General features: G+C 38.7%; 1 protein-coding gene across 1 annotated transcript in view; it reads right to left on the bottom strand.

The window, feature by feature from the left end:
• GPR176 (G protein-coupled receptor 176) overlaps positions 1 to 25,972 on the bottom strand; it is a 44,453-nt gene that overhangs the window by 3,657 nt on the left and 14,824 nt on the right. The gene's annotated exons all lie outside the window — the stretch shown is intronic.

Below are 25,972 nucleotides of genomic sequence, written 5' to 3'. Positions count from 1 at the left end.
TGTTGATAACTCACCGATGTTTTAGTTGTTGCTAGGTAATGCTTACACTAGTCAAGGACTTCTCAGCTTCCCATGCTCTACTGACTGAGAAGGCTGCAGGTGCACAAGAAGTTGGGAGGGGGCACAGCCAGGACAGCTGACCCAAACTGGCCAAAGGGACATTCCATACCATGTGACGTCATGCTCAGTATATAAACTGGGGGGAGTTGGCCAGGGGAGGGGTGACCACCGCTCAGGAACTGGCTGGGCATCGGTCAGCAGGTGGTGAACTATTGCATTGTGCATCACTTGTTTTGTATATTCTTTTATCATCATCATTATTATTATTTTTCCCTTCCTTTTCCGTCCTATTAAACTGTCTTTATCTCAACCATGCATCTTACTCTTTTTTTTTCTCAATTCTCTCCCCCTTCCCACTGGGGGGGGGAGTGAGCGAACAGCTGCGTGGTGTTCAGCTGCCTGCTGGGTTAAACCACAACAGTCTAGTAATGAATGATTTCGGGAATTTCAGAGGCAGATACCTAAGTAGGATATCCAAACCATGGTTTTAGATGCTTATGTTGACTCCTGCATTAAATGAGCCATCCTGAGTATTCAAATATAGAAATTTGCTAAAGTGCTCATATTTTAATAACTAGTGCATAATTGTTTTTTAAAGATAAAAATACTCTGTAAGTAAACATAAACATATAGTTTTAATCTGTTTGTGTGTAAGTGGATCACAGCAGCTTGCTTTTCTTTCCATTGGCCACTTCAATGGCACAGACGGACCTGTGTGAAGCCACATCCAGAAGAAATTATTTTTTTTCAAGAGATTCTACACATACATAATAACACGTAATTAAACAAATGGGACAGGCAAAAAAAGAAGAAAGACTTGATGCACATAACTTCACAAAAGTACGCACAGAATGCAACCCACTGTTTTGGATATTCAAGCCCTACACATTTGTTTCAAATACGGTGAATGGATGGCAGTGGAGCAGAAGTACAGAGAGAAACCAGCATTAGCTCAGATGCTATTTTTCCCTAATTATTGTATCTTACTCTATCCAGATCTCAGGAAGAAATATCATCTCATAGAAACAAATTTTCCATCACAAATTTCCCTACGATTCTAAGTCACACAGCAACAGCACAAGAGTAAATGAAGCAATCTGTTCTTACTGCACGCAGCTCTGGGCACCTTCTAATGCATACCAAGATGTCAGAAAACTCACACTCAGAATATAGGATTTGAGCTCTCCTTTAAAAACCTGTCTTTAGCAAGATGTTTGCTTTTTTTTTTAATTCAAAAAAAAGAGTGCTACCAGGAAAAAAAAGGCTTACTAGAACTGTGCAAACGTGAAGATGAATTTAATATTAATGTCTTGTCTTGAATGTCATAAAACACCCACAGTCCTCAAAGGTTTGGTCATTTCCGATTAATAAAAGTTAAAGACAATACTATAGGTGAAGGAAATGCAGACACCCACTATATGGCCACAGAAATGCTTACTTGCTCCAAATGCATTTTAAGCACACAGAAGGACTACCAAAGACAGGTCAGCCCAGGATGGCTGGCGGTGGAAATCACACATCTGTACTTAAACACTTGCTGCAAACCGCCTGGAGCGCACTCAGCTCCACGGACCTGACATACATGGAAATACACCACACACTGGCTCGGCAACAGCTCTTTCTTGTTCTGCCTTGGTCTGCTCAGACTGAGAAGTCCCTTTCCTCCCATGTCTATATGGGCAGAGGGGAGTGATGTTAAGGAGGCAGAGGGCGGTGAGAAGCAGACAGCCCATTCTGGTTTCTTTGCTCCCCGTCTTCTTGGCTCTGGCTTTACCCTCCCAGGGCAAGTGATACTCTTAAGTAAGCAAACTCTTACGCTCATCAGACACTGTGGCAGACACTTTCTGTGGTACCCAAGCAGATAGAGATGTACTAGTGCAGAGCTATGCAAGGAGGATCTCTGCTAGCACAGCCGAGTGTGGCACACACATTCCACATCAGGTAACCTGGTCCTGGCTTTCCACCCATGCCTGCACAGACACCGTCTTGGCTCAGCCACCAACCACTCCAGCTGGTTGGTGGCTCCAGCACCTACCACTTGAACTTTTTAGTGCCGCCTTCAGACAGAGCATTTGAAGACTCACTGACAGCAACAGGAAATAGAAACTTTCAAAGTGTGTTAAAACTGGAAGGCTGCAGATGAATGTGCAAGGCCACCAGAGCAAGTTAGAAGGACACATTTTTAAAGATATGTGCAGATCATATTTCTAAGCAAGTTGTCCAATTGAAACTGAGAGGTGTCTAATGTTTCAGCTAAATGTTTGTCACACAAACATAAAAACAGCACAAAAACATGCAAAGTTTTCTCAGGGGTTTCACAAGCGTTCTTTGTAAACTTAAAAGGCATCAGAGTTATTTTCAGAAAGCATTCACCCTTTTATGAAATGATCTGACAACGAAATGAAAGCAAACATACTTTATACAACTCCCCCTAGTAATTCTTCACAGTGGTTTTAATGGAGAAAAATCTCTAGTGGAGCACATATCTCTTGATGATACTATCCCATAGCTAATCAATTCTAATGTGGTTTATTAAATACCTCTCTTTCCATAAGACACTAAGCAACAGACAGTCATTAAATCATCTTACCAGACAGCAAATCCAAGACAAAAATAAAATGTAATAGCTCAGTGCATGAGACTGATTAAACTATGTTTAAATTTTTATACTGAAGAAATACTGCAATCATTCTTTGTTATCCAGTTCACTGTGCACCAGGCAAAAATTGTCCTGAATGACAGGTATTGGTGAATTAGTAAAATTCTCAGCATTGGCCAAATTATGCAGCTGTGCTCAGTGCATAGCTCGTGTGCGAGCTAGTTGTTTTGCACGAGCAGTAACTACATGGTAAAGGCCACTATCATCTTAATAAAATGTGATTCTCCCTTATTTTAGTTCTCCTGGAGATGTACTGTGCACTACCACCATATCAACCAAAGCATAGCTACCAGCATAAAAATACTGCTTGACGAGACAACTCCATTTACTCTGCTGCAGCTGGACAGCATGCAGAGTTTAGCTTCCTGCCTCCAAGAAAAGTTAGGTTGTTCTTACTGCAGACTGTATCAACAACCACATGTTGTTCATACTATATATTGTTGACACTTAACAGAAGCTCTTTTGAGTTGAAGTGTAATTGATTTATGACGCAGACAGATTTGTTAGTATTTTTGTAGGGTACATACAAATATACACAATGAGAGAAAACAGCATCTTAAGCTGATTGAGAGATGAAAAAGCAGCTGCAGTCCCCCCCAGTGTCTCTGTTGACACTACCATTCTTTGGCTTGATTCTTCCTCTAACCAATAAAAAAACCCCAAGCTTTTATTTGCCAAGTAGAGTTTTCCTACGGTTGCCCACATAAAATGCCAGCAAGATCATATTCTTGTTCACATGGCCAATGTGTATACCAAGTGGCAAGTACCAAGAAATACCAGAAAGTCAAGTTTAGCTTCTTGATAAAACACTGCACTATTTCAATAGAAGCATGCAGTATTAACTTCAAAATCTACCTCACAGATGTACTATTTAGGTCTGCAGCACTTGAATGCCATTTGGAATTCAAGTTTCTATATATTGCGTCATGCGTCTTATGCAAATTCCTTTTTGGTAGCTGACAAAATATTGAGTTACGTATTTACTACCTGATGTGTTTTAAAGAATGGAATCATCATCTGGTTTTGGCAGGTGCTTTGGGCTTGACAATATATTCCACAGGCAGTATTCAATCAGTTGTATTTAAAGCTTCCTAAGTTGCTAGGAGATATTCAGTCAATCAAACCACTTGCTTTCAAAAATATCTCTAACTCTCCAGTTATTAAAGAAGTACTTCTCACATAGTAATAATATATTATTACAACGCCCTGGAGTAGGGGAGAAGCTGGGGTTTTTTGTTGTTTTTTTTTTTTAATTTAAATCTTTCATCTAGTTTGAACTGCATTGATTTTATAACCTTACTTCCAAAGCAAGTTTCATCTCCATTAGAATGAATATAAATGAAGAATGGAAAAATAAAAGAAATTAGAGGGGTTTTCATTAATACTTCAGAAGCTGCTAGAGAACTCCTGAGCTATTCTTCAGGGTCCTACAAAGGAGCTTCATTCAAGACTCCAGATTCTCATCTGTTGAATTACTTCTACAAATTATGTCATATTGTCATTTAAACATCAGAGAGTCACAAGGAAATGAAATTAGCTCTGGTGCTGACTAATCCTAAATGGAAGTGGAAAGAATAAAGCATAAAAAAATACTGGTTCTAAGATGAGGAAGAACTCTTTAGACTGACAAAATAAAGTCAGAGCCTGAAAGGGGAAAAAAGGATAAGCAGACAGAAGTGTCTACTTGGGACACTGGAAAATTAGTGAGTGAGTATCCCTCAGGGAAACATTCTTTTTCCACTTGCAACTATGAGTAACTTGTATATTAATAAGCTGCTCTGATGAACCAGATCAGCTTCAGTATAGCCTGGTAGCTCTTTCTGCTGATGCCTTCAAATCAAGTATTTCCCTTCATGCATCTCAAAGCCACCCACTCAGAGAAAAAATTACACCAGAAACTTTGCACAGCATTAAATACTAAGACACTTCAGAACAAAACTGCATGCATTTCCCATTTCACTGCTCCTCACCTTTCCCCAGCAACTCCTTCCCATGGAAGAGGATAACAATGTTCCAGGCAACAAGGTAATTCAACAAGCATTATAGCAATTGCGCTCTGAATCTTTTCACAATGTCTACAGGCACTTTTCTATTCTGTATGTATTAGTCATTCACTTTGAACCCGTGAAAGACACTAGTCTAACACCAGTATTCTCCTTGGATTACAACTGTACTAGGCTGTGGCACATCCTCACAGTGGGCAAAGCTGTCATTTTCTACCATGGGTTAGTTTCTGAGGTGTTTCTCCTGGATAAGTGGTCTAGGGCTACATAACCTTGGGTTCGAACTTCATAACAGGTTAGCTGGGAGGCATCCAGGGAGAGCTGGAGTGAACAAGCAGCTGGAAAACGTAGCATCTTGCTGTTTCCTGTAATTCAATACTGCCTGGGATATGAGTGTCACTTATAAATGATGACATGTGACAAAGCATATCCCATACTGGTTGCACAAAATTCCACCACTAGAAGAAAAAGATGAAGTGTTTTTCATTTAAAAAGGAAAAGCATATCTTTGGTCTTCTCAGAGAATGAGCTATGTTTACAGAAACCCCTTACTACACCTGACATTAGTTGATAACCTTGTCAGTACACAGACTGAATGAGCAGGAGGTAGAGTACCCAGCTTGTCTGTGCCTTTGAAAATTCCTCCAACTAAAAAAGAGGAATAGGAAATAGAGCAGCATGAGAAGCAGTTCTTTTCACGTTAGAAACAAACACATGTATAAAGCCTGCCAAACAAGGTCAAACAGAGTTTGTTTTATCCTCTTATATTATCATAACTATCAACATTCAATAAAATCTCCATGTACTATATACCAATTCCACTGTATTCAGATTGAAAGGATGGTTGTTTCCAGTCATCCCCTACATTTTTTTTTTAATTGAGATATATCACAGATAAGCAGCCACAGTACATGAAGTTGCACAGAAGTACACTGAGAAAGTAAACACAATGGTCCGACACAGCATGCTGCCCAGACCTCCTTCAAGCCTTTATAGTGTTTCAAGTTCACTGTACCTGCAAGGAGTAACATTCTCTGAGCATGAAATGTTATCAGAGTGCATTAGTCTGATTCAAAGCAGCAAAAAATATTTTTGCTCCTCTCCCAAGTTGTACCCTCCTCAGATTTCACTGCCAGACACAAAGTGTTGATGCAGGCATCAACAGCTGAAATAGTTTTGAAATACTAGCTCTTAGCAATAATTCAAATAATGTGAACAATTCTTAGTAATACCTTTAACAAGCAGAAGAATGATCCCCATGGAAACCAGAGACTGTTATCTAAAACGAGTGCATTTGCCATGCAGTCGTCCCCCAAAAAAAGAAGAAGAAATACTGCTTTTGTCAATTAACTCATGGAACCCAATCCATTAGCTGGGTATGACATTCATCTTACATTTTTGTTAACATTAATCAGCACGTAATTGAATCAAAACAAAGTCCACGCTCTAGCAAAATCCTCCTCCTCACAGCTTGCCTTCCTCTGCTTGCTGATTTCCCTCCCACCTAGAGTGGGGTTCTCAGGATCCAGCCGTCCTTTCCAGCAGAGAGCCTCTGCGTACCCCACCCACGCTCCACACAGTGCTGCAAGGAAGGAGCTGGCAGCCCTCTTTATAAAAAAACAAAGCAGGAAGCAACGGAAAAGGTTAGAAACTGGGCTTTAGCCATTAAAACCTTCCATTAAAAACAATTAACTGAAAAAGTCACAGGTTCTGTCAACATGATGAACGGGAAAAACTTCTCTTGTTGAAACACCAGGATGATTACATTCCCAACCCTCAAACTCTGTTTTTTATTATTTTCTGAGGTATTTTGAGGAAGGTGTTTTCCGCAGAACTTATTCTGTTAAACAACAAACCTCACTCAAAAAGTGGTTCACTTCATTTTTGGCAACCCATGATAGGAAGCTATCAAATACCCTTCTTATGTTAAAATGTATGTTGTTTTCATCTATTCATCTCCAGAGGGAACAGGGATGTATCAGGATACATGTTGGCTTACATAGCTTGAAAAAATGCGTAACTTTATCACAGAATGGTTGAGGCTGGAAGGGACCTCTGAAGATCATCTGGACCAAACCCCTGCTCAAGCAGGGCCAAATTCTTGTAAGTCTTTGTAATTCTTGTATATTTTAGTTTAAAAAAAGTATAGTAATCAGACTGACAGAATTGCCTTTATAGATGAAAAAAAAAAAACCATAAAACAAAAAGTAAACTTCCTGAAACCAAATCCAACCTTTTTTAACATTCTAGCTACCAACTTCAAAATTCAGTGAATAAATAACAATTGCACTGCAGTTAAAAAGAGTGGGCAACAGCTTAATTTGTTGTTTTAACATATTTCTTTCATTTTCAGTTTGTGCACATGTGCAACCAAATGTTTTATATCCAAGATGAAGTGTCTGCTGCAAGAGAACTACCTTGGAACAACATTTGCTGTATACCGAACATTTTTCTTTTCCTTCATAAAACAGGTGATCGCCTTAATTTTAAGATAATGTTTCTCACTCCTATTAGAATTCTCATCACGTTCCTACTTACATCATGAGTATTGATTTAGAAGTCTAATTATGTAAGAGATTTATCAGTGTGGAGTTCCTGGTCACCAAACTCAGCTTAGCTGAACTACATCAAGCATGAATTTGCCCCGTACAAAGAAGTTACCTGCAGAGTGTTTCAGCATAGATGTAAATTATATTGGAAGCCCCTTCATTCAGAGTGTGATACTTGTCTACATGGTTTCTGTTCCCAAGAAAGTGTATAGTTACAAGGTAGAAAAGATTTTAGGGAAGGAGCTAGTTCATAGCTGCTTAGTCCCAGAAAGGGAACATAAGATTTCCTTGCAGCAACAGGTAAGTAATTGACTTTTGTTGCGGTATTGCCTAAGACTAGTCCAAGGCCAACACCTGCCTACACAATCCACTGGCAGCAGCTACCATGACTTGTTGTGAAGATGGAATAAAGTTAGAAAACATATGTGAAGAAATTTAAAATTGTTCTTACAGCAAGCATAACTTGTGGGATATGATGGTATTTGTAATGTCAAAATCACTATGGGAAATGACCATTAATATAATTCCATTTGTGACTTTTTTTACTGTTGTCCTTAGTATTTTATAAATTCATTGTCTGTAGGCAGATTCTAAAGTAACTGCATCATGTTAAAGGTCTTGGATACCCACCTGTATTTCTTTCAGATATAGCTATCTGAAGGGAGGTAAGAAAGTGCTGCACTGATAATTCTCCAGTTCTTCATACCCACTGCCCATTTTTCCCACCCCACTTTTTGTACTTACTGTCCCGTTAAATGGACAGAATTTCTGGGCAGGAACAATCATTTTCTCCCTTTCGACAAACTACAGTCCTTCAACAGCCACATGATCATTTCAGCCAATCAAGGAAATAACCAAACCCACTTATTTTGCTGAAGTACACTTGACTTGTCTGAATTCCTTGCCTCTATTTTAAAACCGATGTCCTCAAAGAACCTGAAACTCTTCAAGCGCCTTGGAAGGAAAAAAGTTTAAAGAATATTGTGTCTGCAACTTCAGGACCTTGGATTGTTCCCATGTCAGGAAGAAATGACAAATGTATAGCATTACCTTTGAAACCCAAGCTAGGAAATTAAAACCCTGAAAAAAGAATGTCCAGATTTACTGCTCTAACCGTAACAGGAATATAAATGTTTTCAAAGTTGTTAGCTTTTTGAATCACAGTGCCTAAGGGACCAGCTTGTTTTACTTATTGCAAAAATATAACCAAAAATTTTTAAACCCAAGGACTTTACATGACACCCATGAGAGTCCCCCATGACATGGGGACCAATGTTTTTACCTCTTCTATAGAGGAAGGAAATAGAAATAAAGCAAATAGATATAGAAGAGGTAAAAATATTGGATGTCTGCATCACCAACATACATTAAATCATTAGCAGAAGTACTGGATCCTACATCTCCTTTGCCAACGAAGTGTCACATCTAGTGAACCATCTGGCCTTTCTTGCACCAGGCTTTGTGCCAGTCGCCCTCAGAGAGCAAATCTGATGTTGTTACTGAAACACTACAAGGCCTGGGACACAAGTGAAGCAGGTTATTTTTCTGAACAGCCAGTCTGTCTGTTCATCATCCTTGGTACAAGAGGAATAGCTTTTGTCCCTTTGTTTTATAAAGAACTCAGAAAAGGGCCATTTTGAACCTGTATGTCATGAAACGACTGAAGGGATGCAATAGTAAGCACTTCTTATGCAAGGTGATATCAAGTAACACAGCGATTTATTTGAGCTGCCTTGATCGCTGTGCTGAATCTAATTGTAAATAGCAGTCTTAACACAGGGAGCAAGTACGTTTAAGATTTGTTTTTAAACAACAATGCTATCTGCCAGTACCTCTTTGTTTGTAGAGAGCCTGTAGCCACTTCTGTTGGTAGCCTCGCTACGTACATCCAGACACGTCTCTTCAGATGCTCTTTTTTTGTCTAACTTCACATGCACCTGCAATTCATATGCAGGCATGTTGGTGCTGTTAAGGAGATGTGGTCACTAAGACATGACTTTTCACATCGCAGATGCAGCTCAACTTCGCTTCACTTATAGGGCCAGCCCCAGTCCCTGCTAGGTTCTCCTAGGAGAAACCTGCAGGACCCCTGTCCTCTCTGCGCGACATGCCAAGGTCAGATCCAGGAGGAGACTGACAGTTTTGCACTTGTGAGGCTGTGGAAAAACTTACGTCTTTTAGAGCAACTCCAGCATTTGGCCTGGGCTGTAAGCAGCTCCAACATCCACAGCAAACACTGTGGAACAACTTTCCACCTTCCACTCTGGACCTGATGACCTCCTGTGCTGTTCAGAGTCTTACTCCCTCCTGCCTTCACCCTCATATCCATACAAAATGCTACCAGACCAGAATGCGACGCGGACATGGTCCAACAATATCATGCTTATGCAAAATTATTTTTTCTGTATTTAATACTTTTCCAGGTGTTCACTCAAGATATTAAGACAAAACTTATAAAAGAAATTAGTTGCTGTGCCATATTGTAGTATAGTGGATATGTGAGATCTATACTGTCTAATAGTATACAACCAACTGGACAACTTGACTAAATTACTGGTTAGCTGATTTTCCCTGGCTTATTTATTGAGGAAAAAAGCAGAAATACACACAATTTAAAATGAATTATACTTAACAGAGGAGCACAATTTAAAAAGCCTGTGGTAATTACTAGTAGTTGGAAGACAGACTTCATATTTTCCTTAGTAATTGAGGCTCTCTTGCACTCTTGATTAAAAAAAATAATTCCTACCCATTAGCATCAATTTTCATCCTCCGTTGCAGCTGAAATTATTGAGCTGGTAGCTGAAAAACACCATAGTAACAGCTATTTCATAGAGCAGAAATTATTTTCTGGCCTACCCCACAGTCTTGTGACTCTTTTTTTTTGCTTTAGACAACTAAGAAAGCTCTGATGTCATTTCTGCATCAGTTTGACTGTGCTTCCCTTTCTCCAAAGTGCCAGGTTATCAGAAACAAAAGTTTATTCTTTATATAGTTTTGCCATGCAGCCATTCACCAGGTCACCAGCTGGGCATATTTGCCCTTGATTCTTTATACACAGATGTCTTCAGACAGAAATTACATATGCTTAATACATCCTGCACAGTGGGATTAATTTACGTTATATTTAGAAACAAGCTTTTTTCCCTCCCTCCACAGCTGACTGTAATGAATGGTTCTCTCCGCTCCTCCCAGCCCTGTGAATGGACTCAAACAATACTTGCTAGGAAGAAGAAAGTAGAGCTGGGGACTCTGACACACATCTGAAACACCATGAGTTATAAACTGAAAAAATCAGTATGGCCCTAAATCAAATACTGTAAAAAAAAAAAAAAATCACATGGAAAAATATTCTGTCTAGTTACCAGAGTGAGGCATTTCACTGAAGAAATATGAATTTACAGAACCAAATAAGATTTATTCCAACTTGCCAAAGGGAAGAGATGTGTCCCAAGGGATACCTCAGAGCAGGCGAGGTACTTCACTGTCAAGATCACGGTGACATTTCTGGCCTGACTGAATGCAAGAGGTGGGGTTTTGGTTTGGGTTTTTTTTCCTTAAAAAATAAAGAGCCCTGAAGTAAAATTTGAGATTTTGTTGATCAAGCATTTCGCTTACAAAAACTGTTCTTGATTGAGACTTTTCCCAAATTTCCTCTCTCTCATTTTTCTACAGTCCCCAATCTGTAACAGAACTCCACTATAGGACTTCTGTAGTGTCCACTCTCCAGTCGCCTTTCTTTTACTCTTTTAATAACTCAGATCCCTTTTCTTTGCTCAAAATCCTCCCAGCAAGAGACACTGCTGTTCCCAGGTCCATTCTCTGCAAGGCAGCACTGTTAAACCCAGAATAGCATTGGGCCTAGTGAAACGGGCCACAATCATTTGTCCTTCAAATGCCTTCACAGAAAACACTATGAAAAATTAGTATGATTGCTTACTGCTTCCCTTTTATTAAAAAAAGCCAGAAATTCAGCTTGATCCACATTTTGTATGTCCTCAGCAAGGCTAATGGGTGGTAGATGATCTAATCGGGATTGATGACTCAAAATCCAGAGCAACACGCAAGTGCTCAGGATTGACTGAAGTAAAGGGAACCAGATTCAGTTACCCAAACTGAAGAAATACTGAAATTCTTCTTGACCTTAAGAATAAGACAAGTTTTAAAAATTCTAGGTCTGGACACCCTCTAGCAACAGAATAGTTCTGAGGGCAAGACAAGCTGTAAAACTGCGTAAAATTCACCCTAAATACACCCCTGATGTGTGGAAAGAATTTTTAAGTTTTCTTTTAACCTTCCAAGAATCCAGATGACTGCCCTACTGGAAAAGGAAGATAACATGGTCATTTTTACTGTAAGTGTCCTTTTCTTCCCTGGTGTTAAAAATACAATTAGCCATCCATATTTGGGCTTCATAAGTTACTGGGCACAGCAGAAGATACTCTACACTGAAACCTGCCATCACACTGCCAAAACTTTGCCCTATGTTTCCTTCCGCTAGCGTGAGCTTATGACCTAGCACGGGCTGATGACACAAACTCCCTCATCAATCATCCATATGCAGTATAAAATTTTAAACTTGTGTTTTGCTGATAGATGCAGCTGAAGAGAATCTTTTTGCTGATATATGGAATTTTTAGGTCTATTACTGTATTAAAATCAAACTGATTTCAGTATGATTTTTCCATATGAAAAAAATTGATACAAAGCTGGAACAATGTAACCTAAAATTAGTTTCTAGTTTTATTTTCTGAAACTAAAAAATTATTTTATTGTCTTGCTACACATATATAACTTGATAAGGTCTACCATGTATTAGCCATATGCATGTGAAAACTAAATGAACCTAAGACACATGTGGCACACAACTAACCCTATAAAAGACAGCAGCTGCCATCAGAAATGAGAGAGAAGAACCATGTATGCATACCCTACCTTCCACCAGAGGACTGCACACAGGCAGTGACTTGTTTGACTGGGGGGAATCAGCAAGTGGGTGTATCAAATCACTTACAGCTTGCTGTGTTTTCCTATACACATATACAAACACAAGCTCATTAGCAAAGCTTTTCAGGGTTCTCGCATCTGTTCTCTGAAGTCATATGTAAAACAACGTTTCTTGTTGTGACGCAGGCAGTAAATCCACAAATAACCAAGATGTTAGTTGCTGTATCGTTGACCTCTGCTTATTAAACATTCAACCCACCTATCGCTACAAACCAAGGCATGTATTATTTATATTTCAGCAGCTGTCTTTCATATTTCTACATTTCTCACCCACTTCTTCCCTTTTGTGTTCCTACAAAAATTACCATGTCACAATGGTTGGGAATGCTTGCATGATACATTTGTGTAATTGCTCCTCTCTTGTACTGAATCATCCATTTCAGCAGGTGAAAACGTTTCAGATGTCTCTACACCATATGGAAACAAACAAACAGAAAATAAAAACAATCCAGCAACTTCTCTTGGCTTCCGCAGATGAAGTAGCAACAAAAATGTATGCCAAAAATCTATAGCGATTTTAGCTCTTCCATAAAGGAAATAAAAGGCATCCATTTACAGATGAAACCCCTTCAGCTTTGTAACTCCATTGCCTGGATGCAAAATTTTCAATTTTAAGTAACAGCTATGTAATTAGTCTTGTTACCTTAAAAAGAAACATAGGCACAGTTTGCACTCTTCAGGGTGAATATGAAGAGCAAGATTTAAGTTTGCATATTTTAGTAGTCCCTGGAAAATTGCTATTGCAAATCCAAAAGGTCTTCCAAAATAGCAGAGCCAAAGAAAAAGCCCGTTAATTTACCTACAGGTGTTTGGCATACTTCAACTAGTGACCTAAATAGATGAAAAACGTGTGGATCCTTTCCTGAGGCATTTAGAGATTTGCAACACAAATACTAAGATTAGTCTGAATGAAACATGAATAGAAGTGAATGTGTGTGAAAGCATCAGAAGAAACAATAAAGCAAGGGTTAAAAGAATGTCATGTATTGATAAAACAAGGACACCGCTGACAGCAATAAAACCGGTGAACAGGGAGGAACGTGCTGTTTGCATCAAGACCAGGAGGCCTGTGCTCTGAAACGGCCACAGCAGAGATGACTTGTCAGCAGAGGACTCATGCTGTAATTCAGGAGGATGGCAAGGAGGTTGTAGTACAGCAGTACAGTCACTGCTCTCCTGCCTCTTCCAGCAGGAAGACAGACTGCAACTATGATTCCCGAAACGATGGAACAAAGACAAGGGGCAGCAACCTTGCCAAGGAACTACAGAGGGTAATTAAGAATAACAGTAAGCAGGATTCTGAGGCAGAAGATCCTCCCGTAGTAACTGTTGACTCCTAACAAGTTTAAAAGACGTGTTCAAAAAACATTTCATTGCCATCCTCCCAATTCCACACAAGTAATCCAGACCACTAAACACACATGTGTTGGTGCTTGTGAGTATGTGCGAGAGAAGAAGGGCTGAAATCAGTGTTGTTTAAAAAATAAAATAGTATTTCCCTTTCATAAGGTTTCACATCTATTTTTGTTAACACTAAATTCTTGTAGAATTTAAGATACCAGTTTAAATTTAGTTTTGCTTTTTTATTTTGTTAAACAGGAACCTCCTTCTAAGTAATACTGCTATTATCTAACACCAATCCCAAAACGTGTCAATGCCTTGCAATTTGGACGTAATTCCCACTGACGGAGTTTGAATGAAGAAAAAAGGCTAAAATGATACTGAACTTCAGCTCACAAGGTCTCAGTTACATAGTCTCAGCAACTGTTCACAGCTACACATGCCCAGAGCCCAGTGCAGCCAGCAGGAATCAACCAGGGAGCAGAATCCAGGCTACAATTAAAGCATCCTGAAAGAAAAACTGGTCTTTGCTCCAAGACCACCACACTATTATGTTACTAGGGTTTTTTAATTTCACAATATCCATTTTTACAGTTCTTTTGTCTGCTTCTCATCTCATGTAGCTGCTCTTTTCCAGCTACACCACTCAGTAGGATAAAATGTATTATTCCTTCTCAGAAACCTTACCTTGCTTATATCCTTAGACCACAGTAACAATACTGCATCAGATAGAGGCAGTCCAAACCAGTTTTGCATCTTTTCCTGGCCTTAGTCAATCTGAGCTGTTGTACATGAAAAACTAAGTTCTTCCTTACTGAAGTGTTTTTGCTAACTTTCAGAAGAAACCTTCAAGAAGCTATCAGAAGATTTAGCTTTTTCTAACCACACATTTTTGATATGGACAAAATTTTAACTGCTTCAAAACATATATTTTTGATTCATTTATGAGGAAGATTATTTGAATTTTTAGATAGCTTTTATTTTACTGATTATACTCATTTGTATCAGCAATGACTGCAAAAACAACTTAATAAATACATTCACAAATACAAACGCAAAAATCATTCCACAACTAAAAAACCCACAGTTGTATTGTTTGGATTTGGAACGTATTTGGGTTGTTTTACTAAAATAAGTAACTAGACATAAAACTAGTGTTGGAAACAAGCAAATCTCATCAAAAATATATGATAAATGAATTGCGGAAGGAAAAAAAAACAGGTTTAAAAAAAAAAAACAAACAACAGTATTGTACATGGTGTACAATGTCATGTAATAGAAAAACTACTCACAAGTACATTACCAAACTGTCATTAAAGTTCCAAAAGCAAACCATCAGTGTGCTTACACTAAGAATAAACTATAAAAGAATCTCAAATACAAACTAATATGTACATGACTTGTTTTTCTCGTGTCAATTCAATCTGGTAGGGCATTTTATTAAAAAACAAATTAAGAAAAAGGCATTACAGAAATTCTCTTTTTCTAAGAGACACTGTAATAAGCTGTTCATGTGTTAAAGTGCCAATGCAAGTGTAAGTAATGCTTAATGAGGAGGCACTCAAATAACAGCACAATCTACTGTCAGAGGTTACCTCAGCTCTTTCTGATTTTCCAGTGGGAGACAACTCATCGGCAATTACCATTTTAAACAGTTTGCTACTAGATGTGTACTGGGGAAAACCACACTAGAATCACTCTGTAAGCTTTAAAGACAAGTTTAATATAAGCAAACAGAGGGCTTCACAGTGATGGTCATTTTAGATTGCATAATTGTAATAAACTCTCTTTCATATTTTGAAAATTATATAAACATAGCAGGAAAAATAGCCACCTGTGTTCCAAAATGTCTTCATTAAGATGTCTTCATTTTAGCAAACTAGCATGTGGACTTCTTTCTGATTCTGTCGAGGTGATCCCATTTTCTTTTGTTTTTTTTAAAAAAGATAATTATTACTGACAGACTGCAACACTCCAGTGCTCTCCTAGAAAAAGAAAAATATTCAGCACAGGGAGCTATATGACAGCCCTCTGCCCTGTCCTGCCAACCCACTCCTATGTACAGAGAAACCTGTGCATGCTCCATACCCATGATTCATTTGGATCTTTGTGCTAATACTGTAAGAGTGCCACAAACTATGACACTGCTTTAAAAGCTTTAATTTATGAGAAGTGCCTTCATAAGAAGTCTCTTTTCTAAAAGCATGGTAGAGGAAGACTTCATCAGTAAAGTAACAAACTTGGAATTAAAACAGTAGATGTTCTAGATTGAAAGTAAAGAAAGAAATAACAAAAAGCCCACAGCATTTTACTGAGTCTACAATCGCCTCTGGAGCCTACTCGATAAAAATTCAACTTCAAAAATTAGCACTATAATGATGCAAAAAAAATCATTACATAGGAACTCAAAGACATGTTGTTAAACCCTGACTCACTCTACCATCACTTTTGTGAGTAGCTCAACAGACCATAGCAGAACCTGCACACTGGGGACAGCAAGGGTGTCCCACCTGTATCCTAAAGCAGAATTTACATGACAAAGCACTTCCCTGATTCCTATAAAATTATTTTTAGTGGAGATTATTCTTTTTTTTTGTTCATGCCTCGGTGTTCCAACAGCAAATAAATCAAAAACTCCTGCTATTTCAAGGATGGAAAAGTTAATTTACCATTTCAAGCTTTATTGGTAAAATATGCTAATTGAGAGATGTTAACTGAAACTACAATGGTTAGATAAATATTTCATAAAGCATCTAGTGTATACATAAATGCAAAAAACATTAATGCAATATTAATGTTTGAGTTGTATATACATTAATAATTACTGTTATTGAATTACTGTTTAACAGGCTACTTGTAAGTCTTAACCTGGCAGTACAGAGCAGCAAATATTGCCAGTATGTCAATAGCCTTTTCTGAGTTTAAATGGTTAAACTAAACAATGCATCAATTATTTTGTATCTAATTTGCAACATGTCTAGTTTGTTCTTTTTCTAAAAGAAAAGCAACTCTCTTCCAGACAAATACTTGGCCAGTGACTTCTGCCACATGGCTCAATACAATATTAACGGCAGTCGTGTAGCTTTATCTTCTGCAATGTTTTGAAACCACATACCACAGATGTGCCTGCTAGTGTACAGAGAGCTCCCTTACAGACATCAGTGGAGGGCACTACTCCCTCAAGACTGTATGTTTTTAATGTGACCTGATCATGATACTCTGCAAAGAAAATGGAAATTAAAAATAAATTGTATAATGCCATACACTCAGAGAACTGTGGAATGACCCAAAGGACTATTTCCATTCCTAGGAAATGAGCAGACTTAATTGGGAAGCATTTTTATATATCCTTTTTTTCTTTTGTCATTCCACTGATCCCAGGCTGCCTGATTTATGAATTAGTTGCAAAATATTTCATAACTAGCTTTCCTTTGCTGAGATGATGGAGTCTCTGTAGGACACGCATGGACACTCACATTATAAATACACCTACTTAGAAAAGCTAAAACCAAAACAAAATTCAAAACTGAGACCTGAAGCCACTTTTCATCCTTCAAGCAGGCCACTGTCAATGAATTTGGCTGTCCCGATACTTATTTAGATGAACGCAATCATAAAGCTGCCTTACTGCTTTCTCAACCCTGCTAAGATTGTGACACAAGCAGTGATGGGAAAGCAGGACTTGCAGGTCATCTCTAATTCTCCCTGCTATGGACAACTGAATGAAGAGGAGAAGATGGACAGTTTTCCTCTACTCTTTCAACCCTTTCATCAAGTTAATAAGTAAGAGTAATGCCACCCATAAAAGAGGGAGGCAGGTTTTTTTCTCTGAAATACAAAGGGGGAAAAAAAGGAAGAGAGGAAGAAACTACGCCCTGTATGCATATCACACATGCCAAGTTCAAATTCTACTGGGAGTATAAAAGTATAGCTTTAGCCTCCCAGAGGCACAAAGTCAGAGACTGATCTGTATTGATCTGATCACCATTTTTAATTCTCTCTGCAACAAAGGACCTAGCCCAAGCTGCCAGCAGACCCTTCTTGTGTTGACAGTTCATTCCTCACATCACCTAACGTCACCTCGGTGTGATCAGGGTTAACATATCCCAGTGTTCTCTCCGCAGCCTACCAGAGGAACCAGAAGGCATTATCTGGTTAAATTCCTATTTCCTTCAAACATCACATTTAGATGAACACTGATAATATAATTACTGGATTCACACTGCTCCGAAAATACATGAAAACTGTAATTCAATGCAACTGGCACTAAAATTATTCCCTTTCCTCTATTCTAACTTTTGTTTTGTTAACTTATTAATTGTTTTACCGATTTCATGTTGCTGGGAAACAGAACAAATGTTGAAGAAGAAATGCATGCCGCCTCCTCTTTGTCCACATGTATACTCTCAAGGTAATTTTTTGTTTCTAAGAATTCTTTATCATATTTAAAAACATAAAGATTTACAAAGACTGTTTTCATGCTGTGTTTGTTGGCTACAATAGATATTAGTAGGTAATTTTTTTTCTCTGAATATATCCTCTTTCTGTGAAGTGTTATGTTTGTGAACATTATTAATTCAATTTACTTATTAAATTTCCATTTTTGCCCTATTTGAATTGTTCATGGGGTTTTTTTTAAATACATTTTCAATACCTATTACTAAAACTATATTGGAGCAATTTCATGGAATTGCTCTGCAGGTGAGGTCTTTGCGTCTTTTCAGAGGATGAAGCAGAAAAAAATCTAATCTCAAGCTACCATTTCAGTACAAAAAACACCCACAAGAACCACAGCTCTGCAAAGTAATGAGAGGCAAAGATGGTACGGGAGGCAGCATCTTTTATTAAACCAACTTCAAAAGTTGGGAGGGAAGAGAAGAGAAGCTTTCAGGGTAAAGACAGACCTCTCTTGGACACGCAAGTCGTTCAGTACTCTTTGATCTGTGTTATTATTTACAAGAGCTCTTTTTTATCTGGTTTATCACAAACCTAGTAGGATATTTCTTACATTTACTGAAATGCAAGTAAACAAAATGCAAAATAAAGCAGTTTATGACAAATGTGAATAGCAGGTAATCTTCAAAGCTAAGTTTTGTGACTCGATGCTATCATTGAGACAAATACTGCATTAACCCTGTGGCGTGTACACAGCTCACCTGTTCATTTGGATGGAATAATAGTACTTAGCTATTTTCATAGGCACTTTCCAGCATATTTGTCGAAAAACCTTTACTCATGTGCCTTTAAACTTAATTTTATCTATTTGGATTATCATTGCACTGGCTCTACACAGTATCACACAGCCTGCAATGAGAGCAGGTGGAGGTAAAACTCCAGCATAATTGCATTTTTGTTTGTTTGGTACCACTGGCAGGATAATTTGAAGTCCTCTATTTTGCTTTTTGTGGACAAAACTGATTTACACTTTTGTGATCTTTAGCAAAAAATACATTTAAAAAACACAGGGGAACATAGCAATTGAATATATTAGGGGAATCTCTCATATTCTTCACTCTGCACCTTTCAAAATAAAATTTTGCCATGTTTACTGTGCCAAGAGAGGCTTAGTTCTCATCATGCTAACTCAACTGAATTAAGGATAAAACACTGAAAATAAACTCACTTGATTAAAGACAACCTCTTTTTTACCCTAGAGAAGTTGAAAATTTACAAATTTACGGCTTTAACAATGTTTTCTAACGAACAAAATTTCCTTTATCATGAAAAACCTATATAAATGCAGAAAAAAGTTTTAACAACAGTAGGAAGGCAGGCCAACATTTCTTTTTTTAGAAGTTTTAGGCCACCCCAAACTTCATTAATCTGCTGGAACAAAAGAACCTTACAAAATGAGCCCTCTCAGTACTGCAACATGCCACAAAGATTTTGTTTGGCAAGAAACAGCCATGAGGAGTCTGAATGCTTGTTTCTTAAGCACAAATCATATCCATGACTTCATACCTTTGGATTCAAAAACACTTCAGCATACTTCCACTCTACCTTGAGTCCACACAGATGGGACAGAGCAGTCCTATTGCTCCAGGCGTGACACTGAGTTTCCTGACACCTACTCATTTGTGCAAGGAAAACCAAAGCAAACTCCCATACTTACTTTGTTACAGTTTTGAGGTCCAAGTTGGACCCATAAAGGAAAACTCAGATCTGCCAATAGTTCCTGAACTCAGATGTTACAAAAAATATAGGCTGCTGTCCTTGTTAGCACCAGTAAACAAATAAAAGGTTAGCCAGTTATAAAGTCACATTTACAACTTCTGAGCACCTTTTCTACTCTATTTTGAAAACATTTTGCTCTGGTGACTGACTTCCCTATAAATTTTCCTATGAAAACCTTCATGAAAAGTAACCACCGCCTTTAGCATGAACTAGATCAACACGTGCAAGAGCATATGACCTGGTATAACGTCCTATAAAATAGGGAGGCCAGCAACCTTATTTACCCAAGACAGTGATTCATGGTAATAGCTGATAGTAAATCAGCAAAATGTTTCTTTTCCAGACAGAACAAAATACAGGAATCTCCCTCTTTCCCACTGAAACATCACCAATACATCGGGGCTCTGAGTAACAACCCCATCTGCATTTCCCCTACACATACTTCTATGCAGAAGGAGACTCTTCCACTCCAACACCCCTTCTCTCTGCACCTCACTATAACACTGCTCTTTCTGTGTCACTTGTTTCCTGGTGTAAGACTTTGCTTCTTAGGTAACAGAGCACAGAAATCTCCCTCAGTCCTCACCTTGATAAATAGCGAGAAAGCAAGCCAGGCGGCAGGCGCTGGTTTCCTCGCCCATGCACAGGGGATTCAGTGCCCACACCACCTCTGCAGCCATGCCAGCCCCGGGCTCAGTAGTGCAGCTTGTGCTAATGTTGTCTAGGTATTAACCCAAACATATGGCTACACTAACAGCCTTGCCGAGATTTCAGTCACTTTCTCCTACCAGCTACCAGAGGGTGCGAGGTGCTGCACAGAGCGGAGTATACTTCTTTCCCTTATTGTGCCTGAGTGACCAGAGCAGGGAGAGGGAAGCATATTACAGATGTAGTTGCACTGCCTGATGGGTTTTCAGCAAGCTACCGCACCCATCACTTTTCTTAGCTTTTTAAGTGGGGACGTAGATTGGGCAAGATTGGGCAAGAAAGGCAGAAAGTAGGCCATCCTCTATCTGCCAGAAAGGTGTTCAGAGAAGCACTAACCACTGCCACTAACACTCAAAGTAGGGTTACAGACACACCTTCACACAGACATAATTGTCATGTATTAATATTAATCTTGCACGTGTGCTTTTTACAATTGTGTGCAAAAGCAAATTTCACACAGGCTGACTACGAGGGCCTTAGTGGCCCTGACCCGCCTCACCTCGGACCCACAGCCCCTGCCCGTGGCTCCGGCAGCTGTGTGCAAGCTCTGACCTGGGCACACAGTCCTGGCATCAGCCACACTACAGGTGTGCCTGTCTCCTGTCTCTTGGGTGGATCTCAGACCTATGTAACTTTTTTTTCCAGTTAAAGAGATTAAACATTGTGTGCTGCCACTTTCCTCCTCCTTAAGAGAGAGAACATGAAAAAAGATGGCAAATATCTCACACAGGATCTACTCTTAACCTGTACGTAGCTTCTTTTTTTATTTTGACCAGAGAACCTCCCTCTCTATTCCAGCTGGGGTAGCTACCTCTATGGCTGGTCTCCTAACATGAAAGTAAGTTAAATACAACAAATCAAAAGCTCTCATTTATATTTAAGATCAAACCAAGGTTCCCCACTGCTTTACTGAAATATATGGCACTTTCTAGCGTGTGTTTCTTGGGTAAGTATTGCTGCAGTACAGGTCTATAATTTAATACTCCCTGCTGACTACTAACACACTACTAGTATCTGTGACTGCTATTACATGCTGCCGTTGCAGTAGTTACCATGCCAAAAAGACAATTCTCAAAAAAATCTCTCTGATTGCACTCAGGAGGTTTAGCAACAAAACAGAGTCAAAAGGTTACAGGAAAAAGGAGATGTGAGGAAACTCTTCAGTCTGACTGCTGTCTTCTCCATAGACCAAAGTCATTGTCTGTAACGCACCTCTATATCTACAGTCAGATTTCTGTCTTTATTCCAGTTATTTACTCTTTGTAACTGTCAGAGTTAAAAAAGCACACAATTATTTTTTTTTATTGCATGCTCCTGTGATGGTCTCAGTTTATAATCAATCTTTTGGGAACCCCTGAGCAGCAGAAAATTGTTCAAAAGACTCCCCAAGTCGTGGCAGAATTATTCCACACAGTGGTAGTATCCGATTAATCAGAATAACTGAAAGCACTCAACAGCCAGCAGGGATTTTCTAATTAAGACTCTTTCAATGTAGTGTATCATTTTGCAAATCAAAAATTACTGTAAAAATAACTCAGCTGAAGCAAAATAGAAGTGGGGTTCTTTTTGTGTGTGGTTTGGTTTTTTTAAATCAAAAGTATATGAAAATTTGATTTCTAGAGCTTCCAAAGGTACAACCTGGCCACTGTCTAGAATGAGAAACCAGAAATAGGAGTATTGAGATAAGATCACAGGGTTCCCTAAATAGCCACATTACCTTTGGAAGTCACTTATGGCCCAATTTTGCAAGAGCAGATAATGATTCTGCTGGGTGACACCCTAAGCCTGATATTCAGGAGATGGTGAACACCTATCTGTATGGCTTCTCTGGACAGCCAGCCAAAACTCACTCATAATTTCTGACAATCTCAGCTGTATGGACACATATGCACATCACAACCATTGCTCCTTCTGCTATTACCTTCACATACTCTAGCTTCTTTTACTGTTTCCTTTGTTCTTTGGACTTTAGAAATCTAAATTATAAGCTCTTCAGACAACTTCAGGCAAAATGAAGAGTGACTTATACAGACATGTTGAAGGCTTCCAAATGCTGGGGAAGCACATTCCAAGTATTGATCCATAATGCACAATACAAGCTCATCTCGAGTTTAAAACTTAACTAAAATTACTAAGTCAGGGAAGAAAAAAAGAACAGTAAATTAGTTCAAGACATAGCTAAGGAAACCACTCTAGAAATTAGAAGCACTATAGACATGAAGTAAATTGTTATGGCAAAAAGCAAAGTTACATAGCCTTGACTAGTCTGAGCCTGGCCACTGTCTAGAATGAGAGACCAGAAATAGGTTCAGAAACTTTGTGGTGTCTGAGCACTTTCTATTCATTGCCCAAAGGATGTTGACACTGGCTTAAACGCACAAAAATTTATTCATGGGGTCCATAGCTGATGGCATACATGGACTTCAAAGTTAATTTAGAGATTAAAAAAACAAAAGAGAGAAAGTGAGAGAGAAGGGAAATAGGAAAAACTCTGCCCCATGGTGACAGGGAGGGGAAGCAATGGGGTCTCAAGACAAATGTCCTGCCCTTCGTGTCCTTGCCAGTGCAGCAGGTGGTGATGGTGAAGATGATGAGGCTGATGATGACTTTCACCATGCTCTTCCCTAGTAAGAATAGTACTTTTCATCAGGGCCCACTCAAATGCCCCGTTTCCCACACACACTTACGACAGCGCTGCCTGAAGCACACCTCATCAGGTGTAAGAGTTGCACATCACTCATTGCTAAGCTTTGTGTACATATATGATTGGCAGATGCTTATCAGGTATTTAAATAGCTATTACCTACTTTGACATTCATTAAGTCTTGTTCTTTCCCCAGTGTTAAACTAAAGGTTACAAAAAAGAGGTTGGAGAAGGCAAGGGAAAGAAGGGGAGATTTTTTCCATTGGTGGCAATCACTTGTGTGTGTGAAATTAAAGAAGTTAAACAAGTTTAATGATAAAAGTATCAAAGCTCAAGAGAAATGATTGTGCTATCAGATTAGACTAACTGGTTAAAGCACCTGTCACTTAATAAGGCCAGGCACCAAGAAACCTCAGCACACTATGCCAATATGCTTGTCCCCAGGGTGCGGTAGTTCAGTTGAAGTGTCACCCCGGCACACAATGGCTGGTACTCTATTACCAGGTGCAAAACACCATTTGAACATTAATTTCATTTTAATCGGAATAGAGGTGCTGACACTGAATAAGAGTGATCATTTAAAGCACGTTTATGTAAACAAATGCAAGTTTCTCTGTAAACACGGCTTATAAACGATAACGTATAAATTAGCTAGTATATTGCCTGAATAAGAAGAGACACCAGATAAAAGCTTTGCTCTTAGATATGAAAGATAATGTATTAGGTAAATAATCTCAACTATCACTTAGCAAAGCAAAAATGTGTACAAAGATGGATACTGCTTTTTTTTTTAACAGGAAGGATGGCCTTTTGGGATAATTTGCTCTCTCTCCCAGAAAACCCATCTTTAAAAGATGACTAGGTAAACAGATTTCATTTGTTGCACCGCAAAAGTAGGTTCTTCTTTAGTGTGGTTGGATAAGTCAGTGGTAAAGCCAAACACATCAAGTCCATGTCTAAAATAAAACAAAGATATTTGAGAAATTCTATTCCTTAAAAGCAAACAATTAAACAAAAAATACTTTATTTAAGGAGCTGCTGCTACCTTACATTGATCATGCTGTACTTTATGCTAGCAACTGAGAATATATGGAAATGCAATAGCGTTTTTGCCGCCTGAGGCTCCAACACAGACTGCATAGAGCCATTTACTTCTGGTATGACACATGTAGAATCAGTTCACACTCAAGCTATTCTTATTGCTTGGGTTTACACGTTCTTTCTACCCTGCAGCAACATAAGACAGCCATCTCACCCCAAGCTGCCACACCAGTCTCAGAGACAGTCTACTTTCGCACTAGAGCTGGATATACAGCACAGAAAGCCTATAGAGTCAGTTTTCAACAATTTTAAAAAGGAGCAGTCTCATTCTTCCAGACTAGTATTATTGGATAGATATGACCATACAATATGTGAAGATGGCCTTGACCAAAGACAGAAGCAGACTCAAAGCCTGCCTGTCTCCCAGTCCACAGGGAAGCCTTGCAGACAGCCTGCAAGCAGCCTAACTCACCCTAATTCACCTAGGGACAGACCTGAACCAGGTCCCCCTCCACCCCTCCAAACAAAAATCAAAGAAATTCTCTTTCAGATATCAGATTCTCAGGACTGCGAAGTTACCTGCTCTCTGAAAATAGTAGAATGTATGGACAGAGACTGTTAACACTACTTCATCAATGAAGCTAAGATACATGTAACTGTAACATTATTAACAGACTACTATGCAAATACCTACCACCTTTGTTAGCTCTCTACGTGATATTAAATGAAGAGAAGACAACTTACTAGCAGCGTATATAGATACCAGAGGCTCTAGGGCTCTATTTGCCCTTCCTAGACATTTCCACATACAATTTGTTTTAGACCCTATCACATAGAAATGTCTTTAACCATGTAACCTCCATTTTCGGTCACAAAGCAATCACCTCTGACCATTGGTTTAGCCCCAGCAAATATAAGGTATTCTGAGACAGCTACTTACTCAGATCTGTCCACGTTATGCTCTAAGAAATTACAGAGGAAACAGAATCCGAAGAGTAGTTCAGTGTTTTTCAGCTCCTTTGGAACCTGAAGTGCAATTTTACTTTCTTAAATGCTTAAAATTATCAAAATAAGTCTCCAGAGGCTAGTACCACATCATGCATTATCAGCCTTTGCCAACTGCATGGGTGTTTTAGTATCTCCTTTAACCAGACTCTTTTCTTCTGATGACTGTGTTTTAAAAACTGAATAAAACAAAAGGATGTCTTTGCTGTCCTATTACGGAGGCTTGTTACAGTCAGAAAATTTCTGGTGTGGTGGCAATTTATTTCTTTTTTCAAATTAAATTGCAGACATAGAATACTGAACTTAGCCAAATCTAGCATGAACACTAGAGAACTGTACTGGATGAAAATAAGGATAATAGATAAAAATTTTTGTAAGTGAAGTAAAAGAACATTCTGTAATATACTATTGAGTTCTGCAGCTTTTTCTGTAAGTATTATAGTAATTCTGCTAACCTGCACATGATGTTCCTTGCAATGTTCCCTTTTTCTATTAACACATCAATGTTTGGGTGAAGGGGGCAAAATAAGAACCATATCTTTTAAAATGTGCTCCAAAAAAACATGGACATGTTAAAGAGCAGTATATGTGGCAACATCCCACTGTAATTTCCTGATGATTAGTAGTCATATACACAGTGTTACTGTACACATATGTGTAGTTTCCCAGACTTAACCTACACAAGATGGAGACGATGTATCTGCAAAAAACAGATGGATGCTTGCCCTCGTTTCGGCAGGGATAGAGTTAATTTCCTTCCTAGTAGCTGGTACAATGCTGT

Source organism: Aptenodytes forsteri, unplaced genomic scaffold (assembly GCF_000699145.1).
Source record: "Aptenodytes forsteri isolate BGI_AS27 unplaced genomic scaffold, ASM69914v1 Scaffold342, whole genome shotgun sequence".
In the NCBI taxonomy this organism is placed as follows: Eukaryota; Metazoa; Chordata; class Aves; order Sphenisciformes; family Spheniscidae; genus Aptenodytes; species Aptenodytes forsteri.
The sequence above is the reverse complement of the archived record's forward strand: the minus strand, read 5'-3'. Positions and strand labels throughout refer to the sequence as shown.